Genomic DNA, 12,895 nt, shown 5'->3' on the forward strand with positions numbered 1-12,895 from the left:
AAGAGTAAATTGGATGCTTATCTTGCTGGGATCCTATGACCCCAGCTGACTTCCTGCCCTTTGGGCAGGGGGCTGGACTCGATGATCTCTCGAGGTCCCTTCCAGCCCTGATGTCTATGAAATCTATGAAATTCTGATTGGAATTAAATTTTGACCACTGGCTTTCTGGCTTATTTAAAAAAATATTTTGTCCAGCATGGGCCTACTTAGGAAAATGTATGTTTCCACACATTCCAGCTACATAAATGACATTTTGAAATGTGGATAAATCAGGTCTATGTAGGAACACAAAAAACTGTTGAGAGGAGATAAAATTCTTTATAGATACTAGGCATGATTAAAAAAACCCAGTTCTTATGTTTAAAAAATGGTATTTATTGAACTAATGAGCAGATTTACTAATTACTGATTAATATCATAGTCTACACACACTCAAATCAAAGCACTAAAAAGTGAAATACAACATTTAATGAAAAGTGAAAGCTGAAGGAACATTTTTAAAATATAAATTTTAATCTTGACAGAAAAGAAAGCCTGCTCACTATATTCCTAAATAATAGTTAACCTCTGAAAAGTAAACAAGGAAAAATCAATGTCCTTTACACTTTACTGTGTTCTTCGATATTTGATTCAGAATCTGGCCCTTTTTCACCTACTTTTGCACTAAACATTTTATAGCACATGACAAATTTGCTCACTTTTTCAACTCCTAACCTTTTTTTAGTTCTTTTCAGTAAATAAATTAGTTATTTAGTAAAACTAAAATATGAAAATTTGTTTCTACTGAAGTAGATGATGGTACACATACTTTCAAATGGATCACAAATATAAATGCTTTGGATCCAAGTATTTTTTCCAAGGAAGACCACCATGCTGCTGGTTTTATCTTCATCCATGGAGCTCTGAGAAGAATGCTTTAGGGAAGAGACTTTCACATGCCTGGAACCGAATTATCAGGAGCAAAATGCTAAGATGTGCAGGTGCTAAGTAATAGGCAATATAAATTAGTATTGCATGTAAACACAAAGGGCAGTCATCAATCAACTCTTGCTTAAGCTTTGCTCAGAATACAGGGCAAATCCCACATTGTTCATTAAAAAGGCATTGGTAACTTGGAAAAAAATCCAAAGAAGGTCAACAATTACTACAACAGGATTAGAGGGCATTAGTTCATTAGTTTATGAAGTGAGATTACGGTGTAATTTGTTCATTCTAAGATAAAAAGAAACGTGATTAGTGGTGGGGATAACACTGAAAAGAAACAGAAAATTAGTGAGGGAGTCAAGATGTTATAGATGGTATTGCACAAGTAATGGCCTAATATAAAAAAGAAGGAAAATTGAGGTCAGTGGGAACTGCAAATGGTAAAAACTTGCTGGATCAGGTCCAGAATGCTTGCAATATAATTAGGGATTCAGCAAGCTACTTTAAACATTGACATCAAAAACTGAGATTGTACCTGAAAAGCACAGCACATTTAGCAAAAAAAAAAAAAAAGATTCCCCTAAAGGGATGATTCATTATGGCCTCTTTGGTATGCATAATATTTCTTCTGTGAAGGCCAAGTAAACTTAAGAGCACAGAAAACGGCCAGCAGAAGTTGATCACAAAAAGATTCAATATAATAAATATACAAACTGCAAAGCACATTCCAAGCTGAACTTTTGCATATTTTAAAATAAATGGAGGCTGCGTGCAGTGAGGATGGCATCAGTGTTTTTTGTTGGGGGGGCTTAGTTATGATATTGGATTAGTGCAGGGGATTAAAAAAAAAAAAAGATTTTGCTGTATATTAAAGCAGTATATCTGGCCAAAAAATTACAGCTTTTACCCATCCTCCACCTGCCCCAGTTTTTCAAAGCTTGTATTATGCAATGGTTATCTTTCCAATGTTCAGCAGTATATATTAAGCTAAATCCACAAGAGGACATGGATGCCTAACTGCCATTTTAGGTATCTAAGCCCAACATTCAGATGCCTCCAAATTACTGTTCAGCTGCTCCCTAACCCTGAAGGTGCCTGAAGTTCACCACTTTCTGCTGCTGGGCATGTACAAAGCTGCCTAAACCATGGATGCCTCAAGGCTATTCAGTGCCTCCCAGCTATTCCAGGCTTTGCTCCTGATCCAGGATCCTGGTTTTCTCTGTTTAAAAATCGCAGCTTCTCCGATAAAAATGTAAATTGTCTGATTAAAACCCTCCAAATCTCTATAATTCCACACTTAATATGAAACACTACCAATATACAGTACAGGCCCACCGATACATCAGTCCAATACCAGATCAGCACTGACGTAAAGAAAATTGACCATGGCACAAATCAGCCTGACGTGGCCGATAATTTGGCCAATAAATGCCCCTGCATGCATGCAGCTACAGCTCATCTTGCAGGCAGCGAGGAGCACAGCCCAGCAGCTTGGAGAGCTGCATCCAGCTGGTAAGTATGTTGTGGTGCAAGGGAAGGGAGCAAGGGAGGAGTGGAGGGGGGTAGATCAACAACCCCCACAATGAGGGAGGGAGTGGGGCTGGGCTAGGGTAGGCACTGCCCAGCTGGGGTGAGGCATGGCACAAGAGGGAGCCATGGCTTGTCTGGAGGGCACAGGGAGGGGAAACAGCTCTCACTGCTGCATGTTACCCCAAAAGGGCATGGGGGGGGGCATGTGCCCCCAGATCTGTGCAGAGCATGGTGGGGTGTAGTGTGGCAGACTGCAGCTGTGGGCTCTGCCCAGCATGGGGGGGAGGGCTGGGCCACACTGTGCTCAGGGTGGGTGGCGGTCGCACTGGGAGGAGGTCTAAGGGAGGGGGCTACAGTGAAATTTGGGGTGGCTACACCCCCCCAGTAGTCCTCTCCCAGTGCTGTCACCACCTGCCCCAAGCACCGTGCCCTGCCTCCTCCCTCTCCCCCACTGGGAAGAGCCCAGCCTAGCCCACACTGCACAGATCCGGGGGGCACACACACCTCCTGTGCCCTCCTGAGGTGTGCACAGTGGCGGGAGCTGCTCCCCCTCCTGCACCCTCTCACATGAACTGCAGCTCCATCCCACACCTGTCCTGCCCCAGCTGTCAGCACATACCCCTGCCCCAGCCCCACTCCTTCCCTCAGCGAGAGGGCCTTGATCTACCCCCCACTCCATGCCCCTTCCCTCCCCCCTCCCCTGCTGTCACAGCTGGATGCATCTGTATCAGAAATCGGATCAATATTAGCTGATATGCTTCCTTAAAAATCAGCTATCAGTATTGGCCCCCAAAATCTCTATTGGTGCACCCCTAATATATAGGCATCAGTTGAAGACAATGTTGTATTGATATATTTACAATTTTAAAGCAATTTGGAAGCTTAACACTGCCTCAATAACTATAATAAAATGAATTCTAAATTCCTATACATTTTGGCATTTGATTTTGAGTTGACACTGAGTAGCCATGATATGCTGGTGCCCTGCCCATTCCATTGCCCCTCACTCCCAAGCCACAACACCCCCATCCTTGCTGGTGCCTCTCACTCTTGGCCCTGCTGGTGGTGCCCCTAACTCCAGGCCTACAGCCCTTTGGGCCCTGTCATTGCCCTTCATTCCTGACCCCTAGCCCTACCGGTGCCCCTCACTCCCCACTCACACCCCCCAGCCCTACTGGTGCCATTCACTCCCCACCCACTCCCCTTCCCCCCATCTCCCCAGTCCTACTTGTACCCCATATCTCCAACCTGCAGCCCTCTGCCAGTGCCCCTCACTAGTGACTTGCAGCTCTCTCCTCCCCCAGCCCTGCTGGAGGGGGCCCCCAACTACCAGGACTACAGAGTCAGAGACCTGGTCTGCAGCCCTTTGCCCCCTCCAGCAGCATCCAAGTCCTGACTGCCGCCCATGGGAGGAAGCAACTGCTGTAGTACAAGTGGACCGCAGAGCCCAGCTCCCTCTCCCCTACGGTCGGCATGGCTGAAGCAGAGCCGGTGGGTGGGGGGGACAGATGTGGGCTGGCGGCTGTGGGCTCAGGGCTCCCTGCCCTGCTGCCCTTCCCCCAGGGGTCTCCACAGTGCAGTAGGTGAGACCTAGCACAGCAGGACAGAGCAGGATGGGGAGGTTTGGTGCTGCTGCCAGGACCCCTTCACCACCATGACAAGGTGCTCCCTACCTAACCGGCAGCAGCAGGGAGCACAGCTCCATGTTACCACCCTGCTGTTACCAGGCAAGCAGGGAGTACCTCACCATGGCAGCATAGGGCTTCCAGCAGTGGCAACAAGCCTTCCTGCCTTGCTCTGTCAGATCCCAACTGCTGGGCTGTGGAGGGCCTTGCGGGAAGGGCAGCAGGGCAGAGAGCCCTGAGCCTGCAACAGCCAGCCTATATCCACCCTCACCCCATGCCCCCCCTGTTCATAATTAAGTTCTATGAGATTCACACATTCGACTTTCTGCTCTCTATTTCACCTCTGTGATTTCATCCAATAGGCATATTTTGACAATGACTACTGGATCAGGCCTCCAACCAATAATGGTTAAAGATGCAAGCTTTCAGGGCTGGCCAGCCTAAGGGGCTGTCTCATATTCAGCAGCCCTGTGTGGTCAGGGTACTTTCCTGAGACACAGAGCGTGTCTACATGAGATGCTACGTTGCCATAGCTCATTGCTACGGTGACGTATCATCAGTGTGCATGAACTGTGGTGCTGATGCTACTGTGCTGGAGCAATAAGCTCATTGCTACTGCACAATAGGGTAGGGAATGATGTGCACCATACAGGACTGTAATGGCAGTTACTGCGCAGTCATTTACTACTTGCTAATAACAACTGTGCAGCTGGATGCATGTGTAGATGCACCCACAGAAGACCCAGATCTGAATCTCCACGTGACTAGATTTTAAATAGGAACTTGAACCCTCACAACCAAACTACCAATCATTCCAGGGTTGTTCTGTTCTTCTTAACCCTGTCCCACTTTGTATAACTATATCATTATTCCTTGGGTCAGAGAGAAAAAAGGGGTAATTAGATTACACAGAAACTGCTTTAAGTCCCTGATACAAACCTTCATGTGAAATGTCTAGGAGAGAGCTAGAGAGCCCCAGTCCAGACCATAATAGCTTGGTGATAGGGACACTTTAAGATGTAGCAGAACTAGGCTGAAGTCCCTCAATCAGGCAAGACAGGAAACTGAAGAAAGGTCTCCCACCCCCTGCACCACTGGCCTATGGGATAATACTGCCTGGTGTTGTTTACACTGATTGTGTATACATGTGTGAATTAATCTGGGAATGGAAACAGAGAGATATGTAACTAAACCAGGGTAGCCACATTCAGTCACTGTGCCTCACAACTAAGAGAAAAGGAGTAGCACTATTAGCACTGAGTAAATGGCTACCTCAATAGTAGGTAAAGGATGGATATAAGCCAGTGGTTCTCAATATGTTTAGATTCAGGACGCTCCCCCTTAACTTGTCTGAATTTAGCAGCACCCTGATTGAGAACAGCTGTTGCACTGCCTCAGCTTACCTTAGTGATCTTCAACCGGGGCTGCCACTACTGCTAGGTGAACTGCCTCATGTGCCTTTTGCAGCACCAGATTGGGAAGGGGATGTTACAGGAACCAGTGCTCCTGCTTACATGAATCTAACACAGATAAGCAGGAAAAAGTTCCACCTCATGCCAACGGTGGTGCAGCAGCCCGCGTGTTTCCCTGGGATACTGCACCACTGCCGCTACTCGGTGGAACTGCCCTGTATGCCTTGATTTCCAGAAGAAGTATTTGGAGTCAGACCCGTAAGGGCTGCAGCAGAAGTGGGTGCCCCTACCTGCATAAGGCTGATGTGACAAAACCTGATGAAGGCAGGGCACCCACAGCTTTTGCAGTTCCTTCCTGATCTTCCTCTGCATGAGGCACATGGGCTGCAGTGGTGGTAGCACCCGGACACCGGCACCCCTGCAGGGTCTGATGAAGCCTGGACTACTGCAGCATGTTGGTTGAGAACCACTGGTGCAGGCAAAAAAGTGCTCAACTGGGGCCACTTCTATGAATAGGCTCAACCACTGATCCTTGCAAGGGTAATTTTACCCCAGATCAGGCTGATCACACTAGTATAAATGTGTTGTCTGTTCAGGTCCCCTCTCTCTTTTTTTTTTTTTTTAAAGAAAGGGCTGGCCTGGCTTAGGTAGCTAACTTGAAGAGAGAGAGGTAGTTAGCTGTGTTAGGCTGCAGTTAAGCAGAAGGCAGGGCAGGGTAGCACCTTGGAGACTACCTGGAAAGGCATAAGCTTCTGTTGGAAAGAGCCTACTTCATCAGACATCGCCACTGAAACTTATGCCTCTGAACCAGCCATTCTGCCCTGCCTCTGCATAATTTGAAGAGGGAATTCATGGGTGAAAATCTTGAGCACAGATATTTGCTCATCTCCAGCCCAGAGTGCAGTGCCTTAGCTATCTTTTAGTGATGGGACTCAGTCCTTTCTCCCCTCTTATGTTTTTCCTGCTTTCCTACTTGCTTTTCCTACTTTCCTACTTGCTGGCTTTTGAGAATCTTCTTGTCTGATGCTTAATTCTCTCCATGCATAGTACTGGCAGCTTAACAGGGAGCTAAGGACTGCACTGGACAGCAAGGCATGCAGACAATAGGGCCCTATCCAGATGAGCACAGTTGTGCGGTATGTGGCATCATAGATATGTCTGTGGTGCCACTTACTGCATTCAGCTATTCTCTGCACTGCAAGGGAGCAGCGTGGGGGGGTTTTTTTTGACCCCTGGATATCCAAGGATCAACAAAACCCATGCAAATAAAAGCAGGGGGGTAGCTCTTCTGATGGCAATGTGTATTGCTCAAAACCAGCACCTGGCCAGCTGAAGCCATGTTCTGGCTGCTGGCCAGGATCCAGGATTGCTGCTGGAGGCCCCAGGAGTTTCAGGAGGCCCCCAGGACCCAGGTAAGGCTGCTGGGGCCAGCCCAGTGCTGGTCCCAACCTCCCCTACTCCACCTGGGGTAACCTGCTGCAGGCCAGAGGGTGCATGGCACTGGTATTCCCCATGGGGCAACTAGTAACAGCACAAGGTTTCCCACCCTGGATCTGCAGGGCTGCTTCTTATGTTGGGGTGGCACAAGGTGTCCCCCTGCTAATTGTTCCCTGGGAACCAGACATCCACGCTCATGCGGATATGGCCTACGTGTTGTGGACTGGAGCACTAAGTAAGTTCCTTTGTGATTATAGCCCATTCTGCTACTGTATACAGAGCCATATATAAAATCCCTGTTTTTTGGAGGGCAATAGAGGTTAAAACCTATGACTTGAACATCACTGTCTCAATGGCAGATGAATCGTGTTATGAGTTCTTTTGATCCAGGATAATTATATTCTCATCTGTTTTACAGTGTACTGTATAGTGTTTTCTAACTGTTGTACAGAATTAAACTTTTGTTTATCTGTGCTTTAACTAGTGAAATAGAGATCTGCAGACTTTGGTCCAGAAATATAGAACTTCAAAACGTAATGATCTTTAGTATTACTTCAAATTGCATGATTGAAGAGAATGCTTCTTGATGATAACAATAAGCTACCAACCCCAGTGTGCTGCTACTAACTGCCTGGTGTTGATGTATAAACTACAATCAAAGTTGAATGAAGTATATATATATAGTGTGTGTGTGTGTGTGTGTGTGTGTGCGCGCGCGCGCGCATATATACACACAATAAGGACTGTGATAAATCTAATCATTTTCTGACCCGCTCAATTTTATAATAGTTCTTGGTTTGAAGCATGTATTCTCAACCCTAAGTTAGATGCCCAGGCTCCGCAGACAATTTATGAGGCAGTTAGACACCTAAGGAAAGGATCCTCAGAAACCACCTAAGAAGGTGCTACCTAAACCAAACAGGAATGAAATACAGATGAAGGAATGCAACTCAGGCACCTCAACAGCTGACCTAAACAGATGTCGGTGCCTGCCTCTGGAGAGGGAGCTATCTCACTCAGCGATATGGCCCTCAGCCATGAACCCCTCCTGGATCCAGGTGTCTAAGCCAGGTTTTCCTCTATTCTAAAAAGGAGAATGAGAGCCTGGGAGGTAGGAGATCTGGTTTCATCCCTGCTCTGCTGACTTGAGTCCATATCTCCCATTCCTTCTGGGTATGCTCTAATCATCAGGAATTGGGCATGCTGGGAGGGGCTCTCTCAGCCTGCCCTGCTGTATCTGTACCACTTTGTATAAATAATTAAATATTCATTGGGGCAGAATAAGAGACAGAGCTGACTCTACAGCTCTGTGGCTAGGGTACTCACCTCAGCTAAGTGAGTCGTAGACTGCAGTCCTTCCTCTGGTATGTATTTCAGTATTTACACAAAACGGAGCAGGAGCAATGGAAAGAGCCCAACCTGTAATTCCTAATACCCTGGTGGCAAGAGTATTTCAGATATGTTGGGGTTCAGGTCCCCTACTTATCTTGATACAACTGAATATATAGCAGTGACTGCAGTATACAAAGTTATGTATCCCATATCCCTTCAACTGTGATATTATCCATGATCATCTCTAGGAAGCAAGCTTTGGGAACAGTCATAAGTGCAGCCTTATATCAACATGGTGCATCTTTTTCTTTTAAAGAAAGATATGTGTATTTTAATCTCTGTGAAGTATACTTTCATACCGGTGTATCCATGGAGACAGAGCCTTTAATAACTCCTTGTGTTAGTGGGTCAAGTAAGCAAATCTACACAGCTCCATAGCAACAGACATAGAAGTAAAACGCAGCCTATCAGTGAAATATGCAGCAGAACTCTGCACAGGCTGCACGCTATCTGAAAACACTGATTGGCTTCATCTGTAGGCACCATCCACTCGAAGAAGGTCAATAGCAAAGGAAAAAACATAGTAAAGCAAAGCAAACAAGATCAAGAGTATTGTCAAAAATAACTGGAATTTGTTAGATACTACATAAGAAAGGATCTGACAAACATCAGCTTTCTGGATCTGGTTTTGAAGTCCACATATGAATCAGAAAGGATATCAACAAGAGGACAGTCTGTAGGGTGCACACTGTGGGTACCACTGCATTTGAATCAAGGGCCATTTCCTATGTCCTGTTTGCACCCAGCAGTAGTTGGTATATTTAACAAGCATAACACATGCTCACGTTGAACAAGTGTGGCACATGCAGCCATCCCCTTTCTTTTTATGCAAAAGGGACATTCTAAAAAGTAGGTAGGAAGCTCTTGAAAACCACGACCTATTGTCTAATGCAGTGATGCTTAACCCCTGATTGGCAGGCCAGATCCAGCCAGCTGAACCATGTCATCTGGCCCACGGGGCTTTCCAAAGGTCTGAAAATCGGCAGCAGGAAATAGTGGCAATTAACACTGGCACCATTTCCCTACCACCAAATTTCCAAGTTCTACAGGCCAGATGATATGGCCTTGTGTGCCAGACCAGGTTTGCACGTAGGGCTGGAGCAGTGGACACAGGGCCCAATCTGGGGCATGGGGCTGCAGCCAGGTGCTGGATGGTGACTGTGGGTTTACCTCATGCTGGGCCAGGCTCACGGACTAATCCCATGCACCAGAACTGACCCACAGACGAATCCAACACCAGTCATCCGGCCTGCAGCCCAGAACATCAATATTTAAATAAGCTTGGGACTTAGCTTTAATGCATCTATTTGCAATTCCAGGGAACAAATTAGCATGAAATGAACATACCCATTCTACACCATCCAAATATTTGACTTCTTTGAATGCTTCCAAGAATTAGAAATTAATCCTTATGCCTTTTCTACAAGTAAACTTAAGCACATACAGAAAGGACTGCAGCACTGGTAGAAGACACAATTCCCCTATTAAAGCCCACATTTATGACCAGATACTACGTTCTTTGCAATCCCACTGTTCCAGTTGTACCTCCTTTGGGTGACATGACTCTTGGGTAACTGAAACACTAAAAAAGGACAACAGAAAGGGATCTATCTACTTATATTACAGGCACATAGTCTCTCCCCTCAGTCCTACCTCCTCTTCAGGAACCTGTAAATTAAAAACATCAAGCATCATAATTTATTTTAGGGATTGTATTAGGAGGGACTGTCAGACCACAACCAAGTACAGCTCTTTGACAATAGCACAGGTGAGTCCACTTTTAGAATATAGTTACATAAAAATTACACTACCACCATTTTACAATGAATTTCAGCATGATAGGTGAAAGTACAACTTGTTATTTAAGAACAATGAAGCCCTTCCCATGACATAGCAACTACTGAAGTTAGTACATTCAGTATCTTTGCCTGAACAGCAAATAGTTATATTACTTTTTCCATTGTCTGCAGCAATTCGGAACAAACAAAGCACAAGCCAAAGCCACCCAAATGTAAGAGACAAATGTTGTACAGAAAGACATTAACAAAACATGCCCCCCCCAAACCTCTAAACCTGTCATTTTATCCCTCGGCAATTGTGGGCAACATTCAGTTCTGTAGGGTAAGTGGGAAAACACACTTGTTCCTAGCATAATCTACGCCTAAAGTTTACATGTACACTAACCTGGTTTTGGAATGGAGCACCCACTATCTGGAGACAGAGATAATATTTCTGCCTTATCATACTGAGCATAGGGAGCTGAGCTGACACTGGATCAGTCGAGCTATCCAGCCAAGTCACAGTAATATAAGCTAAATCAGAGTGCTTACCCATGATTATATCTTGGACTCTCATTAACTTATTACCACTGCTAACTTAGCTTTGAATAGCATAAATCCAAGAACACAGTCCTGGGCTCCCAATGATGAGATACCAGACAAAATTGGCAGGGCAATTAAATACTAATAACCTGGCTTACATTTCCTGGTCTCCTGTCTGGCTTCCTTTTGACTGTTACAACAGGAACTGGAGAAGAAGATGCCCTAGGGAAACTGTCTGTCTGGTTTTCCAGCTCAGGAAACACTGTTCAGCTTTCTCAGCCACTTAGCTCCTTTCAGTGCTGGCTGCAAGGAGATGCCCACAGCTTCTGAATGCCCAGACCAGTGGACACCAAGACAGTAGTCACTCATGAGAAATTTACCACATTAAAAATTGGCGTAAAAAAAGAAAATTAATATCCCTTAGATTTCACAAATCTGCCACCATGGGCTTTATCAGTCACATCTTGGAAGACTTATACCTTTCTTATTAATTCCAGTTGTTACTTGACAAATATCCATACCAATACAACCAGAATAGATGATTATAACAAGTGTAACATTATTCAGTGCAATTACAAATTGAACTGTATTTTAAAATGGTTAGCAATCATTAAGCTTTTTTATCCACTCATATGCCTCAGGACTAAAATGACAGAACATAGGTACTGGAAGCTGGACAGGAGCAGGACAAACACAAGCTGCAACTACAGACCGACTGGTCTAGTGTGATGCTAGCCATGCTTATTTAAAGCATCCCATCCAGCCTCCCCATCTCTTACAAAGCTGGATGGTTTATGCAGTAAAAGTGCTTTGCAAATATTTCCAATAGTATCCAGCAAAACAGAATAAACCATTTTAACAGCTTGATTCTAACTGATCATTATTACTGAAATTAAATGTTACAGTGGCAGTGCTCAAAATGTCTCCAGTTTAAGTAGATTCAACTACAGCCAATTAATAGAATGAATTTCCCACTGTAGCCCTCACCTGGATGATGAGGTAACTACTGAGGAGGAAGTGAAGAAGCCTATTGGGAGAAAATGGGGAGCTATGCCTCATGTTGCTCAACACAAACCCTTTAAAATTTTTCATGCATCCCAATACAGCTATTCCAAACAGGGCCTCAGCTCACCCTCATGGGAAGATGGGCATGACAATGTAAAAGCAAGAACATGGAGATGCGTCTCCAGCACAGGAAGGCAGCCCATAGTTTCATGTAGTCAATGAAAAGTGAATACAGGCTTGGGCAACTTTATTGGGCAAATATTAGATGTCCTTTAAAAGGCATCTGCAATTCAGCTACATAATAAATCTCCATGATTCTTCCCCCAATCTCATGTCTCTAGAAATGTGCTTATACATTTCAAACTTTGGCTGAACTGTGAACAACAGCCTGGTAAACTCTTATTCACAGGGCCCTTCCCACAGAACTCACAGAAAGGACCTCAAAGAAACAGTTCTTGAAAGGAAACAGACTAGGTGCCACTTTTCTAAATGGGACTCAGGGAATCAGAGATGAGACTTATTAGGAAGAGGTGTAACAGGTTAGCTGGGGTAGCAGGATGCATGGGGGCATCAGTGACACCACGCTGCTAGCATGATTGCGCAGATGTGGTAGCAGTTGCTATTTTTCCCTGCCCCACTGCCTCCAGTCAGTGTCCAGGACTGCTGCCCCCGTCACCCCACACTAGTTACACCACTGTTATCATGTGCCTTGTACACCATTCTTCTGCCAAAACGGTGCCCTGCAACACATTTTCTACTGTTTTTACTACTAAGAACAATTAGCAAGTTCTGTCATACACACCACAATCCTATATATGACATCCACCTTGCTTTTAAGAGACGTGATGGAAAAAAATATTTGTTGCAGAAGCCAAGTAGCAGCTTCTAGGGAGCTAAGCCTGCTGCCAGTCCCACTGCCACGTGGGGCCTGTGGGCAGCTCCTGAAGGCCAAATCTGATGTTGCATGCTAGGTCCAGCCCTGGGCTGCATGTTGCCTGCTTTCTTTTGTGTATGAGCTGCTGTTGATGGCCTCTTTTTAAACTGGCTTTGAAAGACATCTGTAAAAACACAACTGTGTTTCAAATTGAATGCATGATCAATACATTAAAATACAATGAACGAGTAACATTTCTAAGTTTATAAAACTTCCAGTCACGGGTTTATCAAGAGACAGCAATAATGTCTTGCAAAATTAAGTGTGGTTCACTAGGCAGACAACATGCATTATGAAAAACTCTTACAGCTTGCA

The 12,895-nt window shown here is 45.1% G+C and overlaps 1 protein-coding gene across 1 annotated transcript in view; it reads right to left on the reverse strand.

The window, feature by feature from the left end:
• Positions 1 to 10,591, reverse strand: part of SYBU (syntabulin) — a 32,156-nt gene extending 21,565 nt beyond the window's left edge. The window contains exon 1 of the mRNA XM_019552016.1: positions 10,505 to 10,591. The gene's annotated coding sequence lies outside the window, so the exon portion shown is untranslated. The remainder of the gene's footprint in view (positions 1 to 10,504) is intronic.
• Between the last annotated feature and the right edge of the window lie 2,304 nt (positions 10,592 to 12,895).

Source organism: Crocodylus porosus, unplaced genomic scaffold, assembly GCF_001723895.1.
Source record: "Crocodylus porosus isolate Cpor-Errol unplaced genomic scaffold, CroPor_comp1, whole genome shotgun sequence".
In the NCBI taxonomy this organism is placed as follows: Eukaryota; Metazoa; Chordata; order Crocodylia; family Crocodylidae; genus Crocodylus; species Crocodylus porosus.